This window comes from Hirundo rustica, chromosome 18 (assembly GCF_015227805.2).
Source record: "Hirundo rustica isolate bHirRus1 chromosome 18, bHirRus1.pri.v3, whole genome shotgun sequence".
Lineage (NCBI taxonomy): Eukaryota > Metazoa > Chordata > Aves > Passeriformes > Hirundinidae > Hirundo > Hirundo rustica.
In genome coordinates, this window is record NC_053467.1 from 2,872,829 (window position 1) to 2,890,091 (window position 17,263).

General features: G+C 44.7%; 1 long non-coding RNA gene across 1 annotated transcript; it reads left to right on the forward strand.

The window, feature by feature from the left end:
- The first annotated feature begins 7,503 nt into the window (after positions 1–7,503).
- LOC120761046 (uncharacterized) lies at positions 7,504–9,294 on the forward strand. Its single transcript, XR_005703542.2, has 3 exons — positions 7,504–7,643; positions 7,776–7,933; positions 8,015–9,294. It is a non-coding gene; the product is annotated as an uncharacterized LOC120761046 (long non-coding RNA).
- Positions 9,295–17,263: the final 7,969 nt, after the last annotated feature.

Below are 17,263 nucleotides of genomic sequence, written 5' to 3' on the forward strand. Positions count from 1 at the left end.
GGGATGAAGAGGCCGTGCCAGGATCTCGCTGACTGTACCAGGAGTGAGGTGTGTGGGTGTGAGTTTGGGAGCTGCAAGAGCAGAGGATGTCAGGACCAGCCAAAAGCGAAAAACTCTCCCAGGGCCTGTGGCTGAAGGGGCAAAAGTAATTTTGTGAGCCTGAGGGGTTTTATTTGGACGTTCCCTGTTTATTTGGAGTTCCCTGTAGGAATAACTAAAGTGACACATGGAATTCTCACTGTTTATTCAAAGATTTGCTGCTGGTAAATGGGAATACTACAGGCATGACAAGCACAATACACCAACACTCTGATAATCTCTTCAATCCCATTTTTCCATTTTTTTAATGAACATGTTCTCTTTTAAAAGCTGAAAGAGTCAAAATGACTCCTTGTGTTCCCGTGCCAGGCAGTGAAATTCCTGGGAAACAGGTTCAATTGTCTCTGAACGGATCAGAAAAAGGGTGGCTGAAGACAGAAATTATACTGCAACAACATTGCTTTTAACCAGATTTTTATTAAGTGGAGGAGCAGATTTAACAGTTTGGTTCTCTTGAGAAATCTTATTTAGTTTATTTTCAATTCACACTTCAGACTTGCCTGGATTAGCCTTTTTTGCTGTGTAGCAGCTTTTATCACAGTGACAGGATCAATAAGGGAAGGAAATTTGGTATATGCCATGGGTTGTCTGTGTGCATCAGTGCCCAAAAAGTAAAAAAAAACCAAAACAAACCAACAAAACCTATCTAGAAAGTTTTGCATTCTTGTTTCTAGATGGCAAATTTGAAAGCTACTGAAAATCACTTTTAAAAATTCACCAGAGTCTGTTTTTTGTGGAGAAATGTTTCCTCAGAAAAATAAAAGTATTTTTGCAGGAATACAGATTTCTACCTGAGCTTTCCATGGGAATTCTTCTGAGGAATTAGTTGGGACAATATCATTTTCATATGGTGAAATTTCTTTATCACTATCAAGGAGACATGATATTGGGACCAATATTTGTAAAGAAAACTCTCCTTAGGAAAACTTAAAGAAAAAAAATTACAACATTTTAACCTGCTGCCCATCCAGGAGAACCAGCAGGAGCTGATTAATCTGAAAATCTGTATTTTTGGCCAGTCCAAATTTAAAGGGGAAATTTCACCAGAAAAATGTGCAGCAGTGACATTTAAAATTTCCTTTTTCAAAAGAGGCATTTCAGATCAGTCACCAGGAACTGAAGGCAAATCCTATCAGCAATATCTAATGGTGAGAGCCAGCTCCTTGCCTTTGCTACATCTTTACATTGTAGTAAATATTAATATGCATCAAATATTAGTGAGTGTCCATGCTGTGTTTTCATGGGATACCACCAAGACAAGATCCTCTGTGTGGCCAGAGAAAGGACTTATAAATACCAAAGGAAATAAGCAGATTTTTAGCTAAAATTCTGCTTTTCTGAGTGCTTTGAGGTCTGTGTGCAGAGCCCATGGGATTTGCCATCGGGCCAGCTTTGCTTTTCACCCTGAGGACACCGTGGTGGCTTTTACTCACTGCAGAGCTCTGCTCCCTCCTCCTTTTGCTCCTGCAGAGAGCAGCTTCTTTTGCTTTAAATTCAGCTGCTTTTCTCTCCTCCTCTGGTTTTGGACGACCGTTCAGGGAGCAAAACATCTTTTAAAAACTAACCCATCCTGGAAGGATCTTGCAGGGAGGCCAGCAGGAGTTACCTGGCTCAGCACTTCTCTCCTGGGTTAAAACTCACTGCGGGGCTGGAGGAGAGATGCTCCATCCCTTTGTGCAAAACCCCAGATCCTCCGTGGGCTCTTGTGGCGCTTTTCTCCTGGAAAACTTCAGTTCAGGCTCTGGGTAGAGAGCAAGGAAGCCTGGTTTAGGGTAGGACAGACCCAGGCAGGAGCACTGAGGTGCAGGAACGCACCTGTGAAGTGTCCTGAATTCCCTTTGCAAATTCCTCATCCAAGAAAACACCAATTTTTTTTTTTTTGGCAGCAAGTCGTGATTTCCTCTCAACTCCCCCTGTTGCTGCTGACACTGATGCATATCATGGTTGCTGTATAAATGTTCATTTAATCATAATGAGGCAGCAAACTCCCACGTTTCCCTGGTGCCTGAGCTGCTTTTTGAGTGTAATTTTTTGTTCTTTTTGTGTTTCAGTATAAAAATATCTTACTGGAGGGTATGGAGAAGTATCAACAATTTTGGGTGTTGGTTTTTTTGTTGTTGTGGGTTTTTTGTTTGTTTGTTTTTTGTTGTTGTTGGGGTTTTTTGTTTTTTCGTTCTTTTAAGTTTGCAGGTGATCCAGCACAGTTTCCCTGTTGCTGACAGTCCCACTATGACTAAACACCAACTGAAATTTACAGCTGGAATGGAAGCACTGGGGTAGGGGAGGGGAAGGACTTTCCAGTGAGAAGTGTTGCGAAATAGAAAATGTGTGCGTTCTGGAAAGGAGCTCAGAGATTCTGATTCATAAAAACCCATTTAAAATAAATAAATAAGAAATTAGAAAAGAATTTCCTCTGGCAGCAGATGCTCCCAGCTGCTGGCACGGACAGGAAGCAGCACACCCAGGACAGATGACTTGTTGCCACAGTTTTCACTTTCTCTGTCTGAAGCTATCCAGGCTTGCAGCCCAGAAGAAAAAAAGAAGCAGAATGTACAATATCAAAGTGTTCTGGCCATTCATTGTGAATCCCCTCCTTGAAATAATTCTCACAGTGGCCAGAAAAATGGTACTCTTTTTCATAAGAAAATTTCATAAGAAAAAAAGGGTTTTTTTCATAAGAAAATTAACTCCTTATGGTCGTTTGCTCTGCATGTGTCAGCCTCTCTGACAGTTCCCTCGGTTAATTTTGAGTGCCTTGACCAGGTTCAGCTAAAGCAAGCAAAGATTTCAGAAATGCAGGGTTTGTAAATATAAACAGCAGTTGAGGAAAACCCAGTTACAGGATCTGTGGAGGGGAGAAAGGTGTGAGTCCGGGATTTCAGTCGTCTTGCAGGTATCTATAAAGGTTGGAGGTGTTAGGAATTCCCCCAGCTGTGGGAAAACTTCAGGAGGAGTTTGCTGCAGCAGAAGCACAAAAGGTAGGGACTCATTCACCTTTGGATTCTCTGGTGTGGAGTAAGGAGAACCCTGACCCAGGAGCTGCAGGTCCAGTGCAAAAGGAAAAAAAAAAAAAAAATCCCTGGAAGTGTTCAAATTCAGGTTGGATGGGACTTGGAATAGCCTGGTCTAGTGAAAAGCATCCCTTCCAACCCAAACCATTCTGTGATTTATAAATTTTGACAGCATTTGGAATAACTCCTTCCTCTAACAGTATAGGTATTTTTAATTTTATTTTTTTTTTTGCTTACTCTTGTATTTAGGACACTGCATTTCCTCCTTAGCCCTTCACTCATGCTGCTCCCAGTGCCTGCACAGCACAGTAATTACATTTCTTCCCATTTTTTTGGATCTCCTGTGTCAGCCTGCTCTCGAATTTGAAATCAGAAATGTAACTATGTACAAGTGGTTAAGACTTGCTCTGGCTCCTGGTGACACTCCAAACCATTTCCTACAGCTCTAAGGATCTGCACCACAGAGATTCACAGGGCAGTGTCAGCTTTTCCTCTGTCACTGATGAGAGTGGATTTGAGCTGTGTTATCTCTACCTGGAGCCTTCAATTCTTGCTCTGACTCTTGTAGGAGAGGAAAGGAAAAATCACTAGAGAGAAATCAATCAAGAGGACTGAAAATTGGGAGATCTTTTATTCATAAAGTTCTTGGGGTTTTTTTTCTGGATTTGCTGCTGTAGGAAATCATGGCAAGCTGATGCTGCTCTTGTATCCATCAGGAGTAAAAATTCACCTCAAACAGGGACCATCAGAGAGGGGCAGATGTGGGCTCAGGCAGTGTTGGTTCCTCACTGAATTTTGGCCTCCTCACACCAGGGCAGACCCTTCCCCAGTTTAATTCCATGTGTGTGGGTAGAAAACACTTCCACTTTCTTTGTTTAAAACCTTCTGCCTCGTGGTTTCACTCGATGAATTGCAGGGAGCAGCGAATGGCTGGGCAAGGTAGGGTTTTGTGGAAACCCACTTTTCCCACTGACATGGAGTTACCCATCAATGTCCTTCACCTGGCAGCTTCGGGATATGAGAGCACACAGTTCTTCCTGGAAAAAGAACTACTTAGTGTCTTTCTAGCTCAGGAATGGATGTGAGGTTCACTCCAGCTGATGCTGGGTGTCCGACCGACAGCCTGTTCTCTGAGAGGCATTTTGACATCTTGGTGGCTTTAGCCTGCTGTCAGACTGTCACAAAAGATCTGCCTCTCATCACCTGCATGGCAATTTCTTCCCTGCAGGCGCCGGGTGGGCAGCAGCAATCGAGGATGGCTTCCTGCTCCTTCTGCTCAGGGCTCTGTAATGGGATTTTCAGGATGTATTTCCTTTCCACGCTGCTCCTTTGGGAACACTGTGCCTTCCTGCAGGCATGCAGCTTTGTGAGATGTGGCGAGGAGTCCTCGGGTGCTGCATTTGCATTCTGTAAAAAACATTTCTGTGTTCTCTTATTGCCTTTGCAAAACACCTCCTGGTCATAAGAAATGTGAATTTTATTCTAAACAGGACAGAAGTGATTGGTAGAGTTCATACTGGTGCTGGCTCACAAGCAAGGAGCTCCATTTGCTCATCTTTTGGAGTCCTGTGACGTTTCTGTGGCCTTCAGTGGAAAAACTGGGAAATTGGAATATTGTGGTGACACCAACACATCTTTTATTTCCTAATTGAGCTCTTAATCAAGGAAAAATGAGGAGGTTTCAATTCACTTCTCACTCCCTCAGCAAACAAGGATGCTAACTGCCAGAAAAACGTTGTAATGATTGTGTTGTGTGGGTCCTCTTCAAAGAGGCAAGTGCTTTAAATGGAATTATGGTAATGATGTGATCATTGTCTGGGCTGGCTTAATGAGTTTAGCGGCTGCTGCAGTATTAAATGCCTTGCACTTAAGGAAAACACCTCCTGTTCCACTCCAAAGAGATCAGAAAAAGCTGCTGGAGTTTTTGCTGTGGTGCTGGATGCATCACACGGGGCTCTACAAATAACTGCCAAAATAACTCCTGCTTTGGACACCGTGGTCCTCTCTGGGCTTGGCAGCTCCGGTGCTTCAACATAAACACAGGAATAGGCTCTTGGGGGATGTGCTTTGACTGGATTAATAAATTTATGGGAACATTTGACATAGCAGAGAGAGGGGAGGAAGTGGCTGGAGAGTGCTTCAGGTGCAGCTCTGAGCTCACACTCAGGGTCACTCAGCTCTCTGCACACAGCAGCCACACAAAACAAATCCTTTTCCTGATGCACACCAAGGACAACTGGGACAAGTTTTCAGCCCCAAAAGCACAAACAACGGTGGCTGGAGGGAGGAACAAGAAGGATGGGACCTGACAGCCTGGAGCTGGAATTGGACAATTCAACCCCAATATGCAAATGGACCAAAACTGATCCAAGTGTGAGACCTCATGACCCTTTGTCCATTTTGTGCCCATTTTGGTTCCACCTTGGGTGCAGCCCTGGCCAGGCTCTTGTCCTGCCCAAGGCGTGTCCCAAAGGCCTTTCAATAGATATCTCCTTTATTCTCCAGCTCTGTCCAGTCTCTGTTCCAGCTCAGCCTGCCCAAGGCATCACAGGGACAAAAACAAGGTGCAAGGTGTCAGGAAGAAGAGGAAAGGTTCTGAACAGCCGGGTCCCTGTCGGGCTCTGTTAAACCACCTCCAGTCAGTCCCTTCAGCACTGATTTTCACTTTTAAAGTGCACAGTGTAAGTGCTTCCACCCTTGATCATTTTGGTGTAAAGAAGCCAGGTCAGGTCTGAGGAGGGAATCTTTGGGAATGAGCACGTTTGTGTGGGAAATCTAAAATTAATTTCCAGGCTGTTGGATTTTAATTAAATTTTTCTGCTCAATAATGATGCTTTGTATCTTCTGTTAATTCCTCAAAAAACTTAATTCAAACGTCCTTGGGCTCTGCTGGGAGATGTGAGTAAATAGGATCTACTTATGGATTCTGGTATGGTGAGACAAGAAATTATTTCCCCCTCATCACTGGAAACCCATTCACCGTCTCTGAAAAATTTTGAATTAAAGAAAATTTTCATAGACGCGCCTCAGGCATTAAAGAGATTTGGAGCATTAATACAGAAATATGCTTCAGGCTGTGGTTTGCAGGACAACAGTGTTAAGGGGTTAAGGAATATGCAGGAAGGCAAAGATATGGATTAAATCATCCCTCAGTTTGGAGAGTCCCACGAGCCAGGTGACAGAGTTCTCATTCCCAGCATGTGTCCATCTGGACACGGATTCTGCTCTTCACACCAGAAAAATGTCAGTTTTCATCCTGACCTGTGTAGAGATCCAGGCATGAAAACTGCAAGCACGAGTTCTGGCACGTGGGATTTACTGATATGCTCAAGTGTTTTTTCTTATCCTGATGCACATACTTGGCAACGTGATGCCTTAACTTTTAGATTTAATATTTTCCACATTTTGTACTGCATTGGTAGATAACTCTGAACTTCACATGAAGTGTTAGCAAGTTCTCCTCACAGCTCAGTCAGACAGAACAATCCTTTTCCAGCCCCAGAACCAAGGACACCGCTGCAGCTTCAGCCCCAGAAAGTGCAAACACCAGCGAATTGAGGGGAGCAAACTGGGAGGGTGGGACTGCATCACCTGAAGTGTAATTGGACAATTAACACCAATGTGTAAATGGACCAAAACTTACACAATTGTGAAAACGAATGAGCTGTTGTTCATTTTGGGTGGAGCCAAAACCAGGGCTCTTGTACTGGCCAGGGAAAATCCTTTGAAGGCTTTTTAATAAATCCCCACTTTATCCCTTTAACTCTGCCTAGCCTCAGTTCTAGGTAACCTCTCAAGGCATCAAATGTGGCTGGAGACAAAGGAAAAACGTCCCCATTCGTTACGTGGAGCAAGTGTTCTGCTTTGTTCATTTAGTCAATTAAGGCGCTGTTTGTAAGTACAAAATGTTTGTTCTAGACAAGCTGATATATGGAGCTGAGCTGGGGCTGCATTTTCCAGGAACAAACAGTCCCATGGAATGCGTGCTCGCCGTTTGGAGCCGGGAGAAATGTCAGATGCAAGTAGGTTTTGTAAAAACCTCTCTGGTTGCTCTGTGTGAATATTAATGACGGTGGCTTGTTGTTTTCATGATAAACTCTTTCAGCTATTAAATTACTGGAAAGAAATCCACCACTTCGACAAAGACGCCTGCATGAGTCATGTTCATTTATAAGAAAGGTAATTTTGGTTGGTTTCTGACTCTAAAATAAAAAAAACAAAAAAACCCTGCACAATTTTGTTGTGGTTTCCATTTAAAAACACACACATACTTTTCTTTTTTGACATAATGAGAGGGCTTTAATTTAAAGTTTCTGAGGAAGAGGAGCTTTAATCCATCCCACTCCAAGAGAAAGCTGGAGAGGGGTTTCAGGTCAGCAGAAAAAACCTGAAGAGCAGCAGGAAGGATTTCACAGGGTGGGTGAGGTTGGAAGGGACCACTGAGGTCACCTGGTTCCACCTCCCCACGACCTCTCTGCACAATCTGTTCGGGCTTGATCACTGCACAGCGAAGAAGTTCTGCCTCATGTCCAGGTGGAACTTCCTGAGCATCAGTTCCTGCCTGTTCCTCTTTGCTCAGCAATAAGGAGAACTTGTTTGGGGTTTTTGTTTTTTTTGTTGTTGTTGTTGTTGTTTTATTTTTTTCCTTCCTGGGTTCTTCTCCAGTGTCTGGCTGTGGATTATCCCATCCCATGGAGAGCCACCCTGACTTGTTCCTGATCTGTTCCTGCTTTCCCAGACATGTTGCAAGTTTCCTTATCAGCTGTACCACTCCAATTGCAACCCTCCAACCTCCAGCTGCAGGGAATATCCCAAAGCCACAGGTGTTTTGGTAGCTCATTTTTTTGTGCTCTTTAGCCAAGACTTGATTAAAAATCCTGACTCTTTTTCCTCTCTCCCTTCAGCATTAAAAGCTGTATTTTGAAATTCTCCGGGGGTATACAAAAAGAATGCTGAACTGGGATGAATAAAACAATCTTTTCTGAAGGAAAGCAGCTTGGAAAAATGTGCTTTTTGGAATCCTAAAGGACTGATTCCTGACAGTTTCCACCTGCTGGAAATCCTGGTGAGCTCCCTGGGCTTGTGTAACACGGGAGGCAGATGAGCACAGCAGCCTCTCCTCCCTTCTAACCAGTGAAGGCAGAAGCAGTTTTGGGGCTGTTCTGTGACATTTATAAAGCCTGACACCGTTTTATCTGCTGCTGATCTTGCCTGGAGGGAATTCAAGGGTGATACGTCCTGGCGTGAGTGAGACCGATTTGTTTTGGGTTTGGATGAATACCAAATCATTTCTCACCGTGGCATTTGGAGATCCTTCCCCAGATGACTGATGTGGGTTTGCAGCCCCAGAGCTGGGCAGGGAGCCAGGGGACACTGCTGGAGCTGGACCCTGGGCAGGAGAGGGCAGGGGGATGAGCAGGTGCCCCCTGCTCCTCCCTGGCTGGATGATGGTCGACTCAAAGGCTCCAGGTCTCTGCTGTTTCGGTGTTATCTCTGTAGAGCACGAGAGCTGTGGGATGGAGAGAGGAAAGTGGCTGGAGAGAGGTCAAAGACTGAGCCAAATACCCTAAATGTTCAATCCCACTGTGGTTCTTGGCCGCTTATGCAGCTCCAGCAGCCCTCATTGCACAACTCAGTTTTACCAGGCTACGTTTCATAACCAAAACATCATCTGAGAGCACGCTGCTTCCAAATCCAGCCCATCCTAAGAACAAAAAGACTTTGTGAGATGTTTTGGGAGGCGCCCTGGGAGCCAGCAGCAGTTTGCCCGGGCCCAAGGCGTTGCACCAGCTCTGCCTTGTGCTTTCTGCTTGTCTGAATCCATGAAATGACAGAACATCACAGGCTGGTGGGGGCACATCCTGTGGTTTGCTGTCGTTTTCAGCCCTTGTTTAACAAAAGAAGCTTCAGATAGATGACAAAGGCAGTGAACGGGAGCATGACACTTGATTTCTTTTTAATTTGGACCGGGCAGTGAAGTCACATGCCAACGTGGCAGGAAATTAGATTCTGATTTTTTTTTTTTTTTTTTTAACTATAATGCAATGGTGTTATGCTAAAATCCCAGGAAATCTTGGCGGTAACAAAGGGGGGGAGTGTAAATATGATGCCCCCAAGCCTGGAAGTTTATGAGGCATTAAAGCAGTGCCTGGAGCTCTCAGGTGCCCTGTGAACTGCTCTGTTACATAAGCATGTCTTCTTATGGCTTAACTCGTGGATATAAAATCCCTCCAGGCTGATAACAGGAGATGCCTCAGCCGAGAAAATCTGTCATTTATTTACTTTACAGGTTTGGAGGAGTGAGGAAGCTTAGCTGTATTTAAGTCTTTCTGGGCTCAGTGGTTTCTCCACAGCAAAAGTCTCTGTTTTGGCCTTAAGGCTGCATCCAGGTTAGCTTCCCACAGAGCTCTAACTCAAATCATACTTGTAGCCTCGAATTCCTGCAGCTCCACTAAGGATTTTTCTGCAAATTCCATAAAAAAATTTGGCATGAAGCTTGTGTGATGGGGGAAAGTGTGTCCAGGAATGCTCAGCACAGATCTGGCCCTGGCTAAATCACGGGGATGCTGCCAGTGGCTGCAGGAAGCTGAGCTGGGGAAAGGTTTGTGGCAGCTTTTTGGCTGAATTTGGCTCAGCCTGGGTCACATCTCCAGCATCCAGATGTCCTCCCTGCCCCAGTGAAATGATCACCCAGGCAGCTGCTGCAGTCGTGTCTGTGAACAGCTTTTTCCTTCCTTAAGCAGCCTCATCAAAAGATCCCAAGGACAAAAGTAAAATTGATTCTTTATGGGGCTTGCTCTGTGTCTCTAAGTGTGAGAGCAGCCTGGGACGGCTCAGAAATGTCCTGGAATCATCTTTGATTCCAGCTCACATGCTGTGGTACGCTGTGCTGCAGGTGTCGGAGCAGCTGGAGCTCAGTGGTGCCCAGGAGAGGAGGGTGTGTGAGGGTGGCATTGTCCCTGACCCCTGGTGACACTGGCTGCAAGGACACCCCCCGACCTGCCCCGGGTGACTGGGACCATGCAGAGGTGGAATCCTGCAGTGCTCTATGTTTGCATGACAAAACAAAGAGATTTTAATTGTTAGAGGGCCTTGTGTGTATATATATATGTGTATATATATGTGTGTGTGTATATATATATATGTATGTGTATATATATGTGTGTGTGTATATATATGTGTGTGTGTGTGTGTGTGTGTATATATATATATTTTTTTTTTTTTTTTTAAATGTCCCTATTGCTGCACTGAAAAGAGAGACTGAAGGGCAGATTGTTGCTTATGGAGAAGGAGTTGGTGAAGTTTCTCTGCAGCTAAGGATGTTCTCAGGCAGCTGCTGTCCTGCCTACACCTGGTGGCCCTTGCTGCAGGCCACCTCCAGCACACCTTTGTCCCTCTTTCCTTCCAGCACCTTGCACAGACTCACCTGAATTTGGGCTGCTGATGTTTTTATTTTTAAGAGCAATCTATATCCCCAAACCCTTCTAACTTCTCAGCAGATTGAGAGCAGGGTGTTCTTGGCTGAACAGGAATTTTTGTAAAGTTTCGCTGAAAAGTGTCTGTTTTCAAAGCTTTATTTCAAAAAGTGACCTTGGTTGATGGAAAGCAGAAAAAATAGGGTTTTTTTTCCCTTCTGTAGGGATGTGATACATGAAAAAGTTGGATCTAAGAGTTAAAGTTTGGACAAACGCTTGCCCAGCCCTCTGTCTCAATAGCAGTGACTTTCAGAGGTGCAGTCGTTGTCTTGGTGCAATCATTGCAGAGAGAAAACCACGGAGCTCTGGCACCAGACTCTGCCAGAGAAATCCCCACACTTGCAGCGTCAGTGTCTGCATCAGCGTGAGTGCTCAGGTAGCTTGCACTGAAAATGAGGACAGGGGGGGAAAAAAAAATCCACTTCTGGGACTTGGATTCATCCCTGAGTAAACCTGATGAAGACGTGAGTTCTGCGGTTATTTAAATCCTGTAGAAGTGAAAGTCGTAGGGGGGAAGTGAACAACAGAAATCTCCTTTTTGTGCCTCTTCCCTGCCTGTGTTTCAGTTTCCCCAGTCACCTGTCAGCTCCCTGATGTCCTTGGCTGATGCAGGGCTGGGTGAGGAGCGCTGAAGCTGCTGCTGGGAGGTTGCTGCAATCCTTGATGCTCTTACTTGTTTGTGGGGTTTTGAACAAGTTCTTTGCCGTGCCTCGGTCTCACTGCTGTAAACGGATTTTAATGTTTATCGCCGCTGTGAAATGCTTTGTTTTCTACAGTTAAAAAGCCGGGAATAAATCCTTTTTATTATCTTGCTGCACAATTTGCCTTTCTTACCTCTGCAGCATCTGGGGATCCTTTTCTGGTGATCTCTATTTTCTACATCTCCTTTATTTTCACTCGGATGTTACACAAAATCCCAATTCTTTCAAAAAGAATTCAGAAGGGAGAGGATTAAATGGATGTATTTTCAGGGCATGAACGTGGCCTCTGAAAGCTGCTGCAGGAAAGGAGAGAATTTCCCCCCACCGTCTGCTTTATGACTCCATGGTGTGCCTGGCCTTTGGATAAAAGCTCTGCCGTGCATCAGGGCTGGTGTGGGGAGACATCAGGACATTTAGGAGAGCTCCTGCTTCTCTTGTTCTGAAGGTTTTTTGGTTGTAACCCCCTGGCTGAGGTGCAGGTTCATTGTGGAACACCTGCACAGAGCCAGGCGTTTGTTGTTTTAGCTAAGCGAGACCTGGAGCAAGTTTAATCTCTGACTGACCTTCATTTGCTTTCCAACAGCCCCCCCAGGCCTTGGGAAGTAAATAATTTCCCCAGCAACATGCAAATGGAGTTGCCATTAATATTAACACCAGCTATGATTTACTTAATGGACTCCTTGGTTAACGGTGTGTTTATTGAAGGTTTGAATAAAGCCGGGGTGTGATCGCTGCTCTGTAGCAGCTGCAGGGCTGAGGATGAGAAAGGGAGAAATAATGAGCTGGCAGGTGGCCTGGAATTACCTGCTCAGGATGGTCTCGGGGTGGGATTAAACGCTCAGCACTTGCCCTGGAAATGAAGTGACTTTCCTGGCTGATGTGTGGCGTGTCTCTGGGGCAGGGGGCTCATGTGCACAGAATTCCAGCCCTCAGTCTTTGCCATAAGCTGAGTTCCTTCCTAAGCTGAGTTCCTGGCTGGTGTCAATCCTGCAGGAGGCTTACAAGGGGAGCTGAGCTCTCTGGGCAAAAGTCACATTTTGGGTCACTTTGCTGGCTTTCAGAGCTGATTAATCTGGCAGGGATTTATGTTAATGTGTCAGGGCTTTGCAAGACTGAGTTCTCTTTTTTTTTTTGGGCAGCTGGAGCCCTTCTGAATTGTAATTTAAATATCAGTTTAATAATCAGATTTTTTTTTTTTTTCCCTCAGTGAATCTGATTAAAGTTTTATGAGCTATAGAACCTTCAGTTTCTCTCATAATTCTTTATGCTGGGGCATCTTAATTTACCCTTCCATCACTGGAATGATAAACAAGGAGGAAGGGCATGGCTTAAGGATGTTATTTTCCAGGCTGCTGTTCATCTTAAAGAGTTGGAGCTAATTATGAAATGCCTTTTAGCGCTGGAAAGGCAATTTGCCCATCAGTGCTGAACTGTGCTCGTTTTTTCTGTGCCACCCACACGAGACTTCTTCAACCTCAACCTTGAATGCCCCAAAACTTCTGTCCCTGAGTGTGTTTGAGTGTCCTGTAGCTCTTGCCATGGGCTGGATGGCACAGGGGCTGGCCCTGCCTGGTCACCTGTGCCAGCCCAGTTCCCCTCCGAATTATTTCACAAATAATTCTTGTGAGCTGCTCACAAAAAAAACTTGTGAGCTGCTGCTGGGAAAGTTGCTTCACTGATGGCTTGCTCAAATGGTTTTCAGTCCCTTATTTGAAATACTCTCTCTGTTTGATATTCCGGTGTCTATTAGCCGCTGTTCCTGCAGAGTTGGGCGTTCCCAAATACTCCCTGCAGCTGGGTGAGACCCTGAACACGCCCGTGGGCTCTGAGAGACGTGGGCATTGCCAGGGGCGCCTGTAGGGAGCCTAAAATGTGCTCAGAGGGTGCAATTCTGAGCATAAAACATTGAGAACTAGGGGACAGATCTTATTATAAAGTTAATATCCTACTGCATGTAAACATGCTGGGAGCCAAACGTGAGCTCTTGCATTTCCAGTCTTTTAAATGCCCGACTTGGCAGCTGTAATAATGTTTAATAATAAGGTGTATCTCAGTGGTGCTCTCACTGGGTTGATGGAGAGCACAGTTATGCCACAATGGTAGGAGAAAAATCAGAACCCTGGGTGAGATTGTCATGAATTCTCTTCGCCAATAAATAGGGTGGAAACCCTTCTTTCTGGTGTGTTCCTGCTCTAGTCCAAAGGGACACGAGCAATCTTGGATGAGCAGAATTATTATTGTTAGAAGGAGTAAAATACACGGTTTAATATTCTGTCAATGTATGAATGCACTTAAAATTGTGTGAGCTTTACATTGCAAAATAATTTAAAAGAATAATTCCTGCTTTTTGTGCATTCACCTAAGATATAGCCCACATATGTTGAAAATAATAATAATAAAAAAATACATCAAACTGTTTCCTGAAAAAATAATAAGCACAGCACTTTAGGGAGGTGGAGAATTATTTTGAGCAACAGAATCTGGGATATACATAATTTACAGTGCTGAAGTGTGATATTTAATTGCTTGTTTTTCCTTTCAGCACAGGAACGTTGTAAATCAAACTCCTAATTCATTGCAAAGCTGTCTCGTGTCTAGGTGAAAACTGCAAGGCATCATCCCAGTGTGATTTGTACAGCTGGAGACGTGGAGGAATCCTTCAAACCGCTGATTAAATGCTGCTTGGAAATGGACTCGAATCATTCACCACCTATTTGCCCACAAACAACAGAATTTTCTTTTATTCCACCTCCGGTTTTTACATCACACCGTGATTTAGTGGATGTGGAGCACAGGTAGGAATCCTGTTGTGGCAAGAAAGCAACAGAAGCAAGCTCCAGAGGCAGGGCTTGGAGCTGTGCAGTTGTTTCTCATCCATCCTTGGGGGTGGAAGAGGAGGGCAAAGCAGAAGTTGCACATTATAAGTAAATAACTTCACTTTTGGTTTGGATCTCTGTGGTGGCAGTGGGACTCGCTCTGACTACACGTCCTCTGGTAAATTATTTGATCTAGATCTGCCTCTGCCTCCTCTGCTCTGCTTTTTTTTTTTTTTTTTTTTTTTTTTTTTTAAATAGCCTGGATGTGGATTGATGGAAAATTTTTCCCAGGTCACTGCACAAATTGGAAAAGAGATTATGGTTTGCTTTCACTTTTTACTTAAGCCTTTCTTTCCATGATCTTTCTGTATCACTTGGACCCCGTCTCAGGACCCTGAAGCTCACAGAAGACGTTTGCTGTGGGCAATACACGATGAATATTAACTGTTGGGCGCTGGAGCATGTGTACAGACTGCAGGGAATCCTCCTGACCACTGAGTGTCATTGTTAACTCAGGAGAAATGGGGTGATGAGAACATTTTTTCTTTGGGGAGGATGGGGAGATGGAGCTGTGTGGGGAGCCTGGGAGGGCATCGCCCTCTCTGAAATGCTTTGGGGGATGTCAAAGGTCATTTTCCTCAGAGGTGCTGAGGGGTCTCCAGCAGGCTGGAGGCTGGGAGTGGCACAAACTTGCCAACTGTGCTGCCGTGTTTGCACCTTTGTCGCTGTAGGACACTGTTACCCTGTTTTTTCTCAGTTTTTTATAGCCTTTTGATTTTTCATAAAATGGAGTCAGATCTTTTTAGCTACTGTACAATATTAAAAGCAGTTCTACCTTTTTCCCACGTATGTAACATAAACAAATCCTTTGTTTTTCATTCTCTGTCCTTTGTTTGCATATTTCTAACCTGAAAACAATTGTAACTGACAGTTGGTTTAACCACTTGGCTGAAAGGTGAAAAACCCCAGAAGCCAATCTTCTGCTAGACCCACAAATGTATAAAAAGTAAGAAATAAACAAAGGGGCTCTCTCTCCGCCTGGATTCAGCCTTGAGCCAGATCGGAGAAGGACCTCTGCCCTGCAAAACCTCTCTCTCCTTGTGACTGCTTTGTGTGTCGTGGTGACCGGACATGAAAGAAAGACAAAAGGCTCCAAATATTTCAGAAGGCAAAGAATATAGAAAAGGCTTTATTGTCTAATTCTTGCCACCTTTTATAAGGTGTTCCAATACCGACTTAACACCATTGGTGAACAGGAACAACACTTCTCTAATTCCATTGGTTAAACCAGAGAAACAGCAAAACATCACCTGGAGAAAGATTGTTTTGGGAAAGAAGAGTTGTTTTGCCAAGATGGTTTTGAGAAGAAGCTTTCTTGAGAATTTTTCCCTTGGGAAAAAGCTAGCAGCTGCCAGCAGGCCAAAATCTCTTCAGACGTAGGAATGTCAGGCCCACACACCCTGGCTGCACTGAGATGACCGCTGTGAATTTCTGGGACCCTCTCAGCTGCGTGTCCGAGGTTGCTCCGCGTCGTCTCTGCTCACCTCCCGCCCAACCCGGGTCTCAGGTCTCTGAGTTCTCCCCAGAACTGACGGCACCTCTGATGTTTCTCTGGGCTCCCTTCTTGGGGCTTGTGCCCACCAGAGCCTCCTCTGTGCTGGGGGGTGAATCCCAGCACTTTTCCAGCCAGGTCTCAGTGTCCCTGGAGGGTCCTGGCTGGAGCAGTGGGTGAGGGAGAAGGGCTGGTGCCTCTCTTGAAATGAAATCTTCTGGTAGAAGCCATTGCCATTGGAGGCAAAATTATGATTTCTGTGGAAGGAAAAATACTTTGGGAGAAATAGTTCAAAGAGGGCTTTGTGCAGCTGTTTTCAAACAGTGAGTTTTATTTCCTGTAAGTATTGCCACTTTTCTTTGTGGCCATGACTGTCACGTGAGCAGAGTGCATTTTCCTTGTGTGTTACCTTACAAATTAATACTTTTCCTATATTGTCCAGAGAGTTGAAACCTTGAAATTCTAATGCCCTACTATGGAGTATTTACTGTGCAGGGTAAACTCACCTTCATCATCATTACCAATGCTGGGACTCCGTTTTTGGGAGTTTGGACTTGAAGTGCATCCTACACATTAATAATATTGCCTTCAACGATAGCAAAAGCAAAGGAGGAAGGGGAATTGGGTAGGGAGAAGGAAACTCTCAGGTGGGAAGGTATTTGGTCCTGGATTTCTAAGTGAGCAGTGTTACATTAATTCTTAAAAATCATCTTATTCTTCCATCTTTGTGCTATACCTTAACAAGCACTTGCTCTGCAGGGTTGCCTTCAACGCTGATAAAGCCAGGCTCTTTTCTTTGCAAAATGGCAAAATCTGTCTTCAGATTTTCCCTTCTATTATTTGAAATAAGATACTGGTGGTTTACTGACAAAGGAGGAGAGGAAACCTTCTCCAGCTGCCTTCACTCCGCTAGGATTTAACAGCAAGGTTGCTGTTGCCCAGCAGTGATGCTGCCATGAAAACACCCTCTTTTTGGCCACAAACCTACTTAAACTGGGCAGCTCAGGCCGGAGAGGGATTTCTGGGTTCTCTGGTGCCTTTGGGCAGAATTTTAAGTGCTAGAGAAGCAAATTTTCTGTCCAGATGGCTTTGCTATAAATGTGTGTGGGGGGTCTGTTTGTTTTGCTTCAGCTCAAAATCACTTCTCTGCTGTGGCTGAAGATGTAATTCAGCCTCGCTTGGATTGGTGAGTAATCAGAGCCCTCTGGGAGTTCAGGTGTGTTATTGCTCCACTCTAGGAACAGCTCCCTGCCCAAGGAGTTGGGAACTGCTCAACTCCAGTGTGTCTCCAGCAGATTCAATCCATGCAAGCTGCAGAGAGACCTCTCCCTGTTCCAGGCAACGGGCAGCTTTAGCATCACACCAGGATGGCAGAGCCTGGGAAAGCTCACGTGGAGGCTGAGTGCACAGGAGAGGAAGGCAGCACTGAAAAAAAATACTAGAAGTGATGGATTTTCTCATCAATGCTTGTTTTTATTTTTATTCACAACAAAGTCTTCAGCTGCTCCTTCTCTCCCTGTCAACACCAAACACCAGCTCTTGATGCCACGCTGCTCGTGTCTGCTGACCTGGGAGCTGACTGCTTGCACTCAGAAAAAAAAAAAAAAAA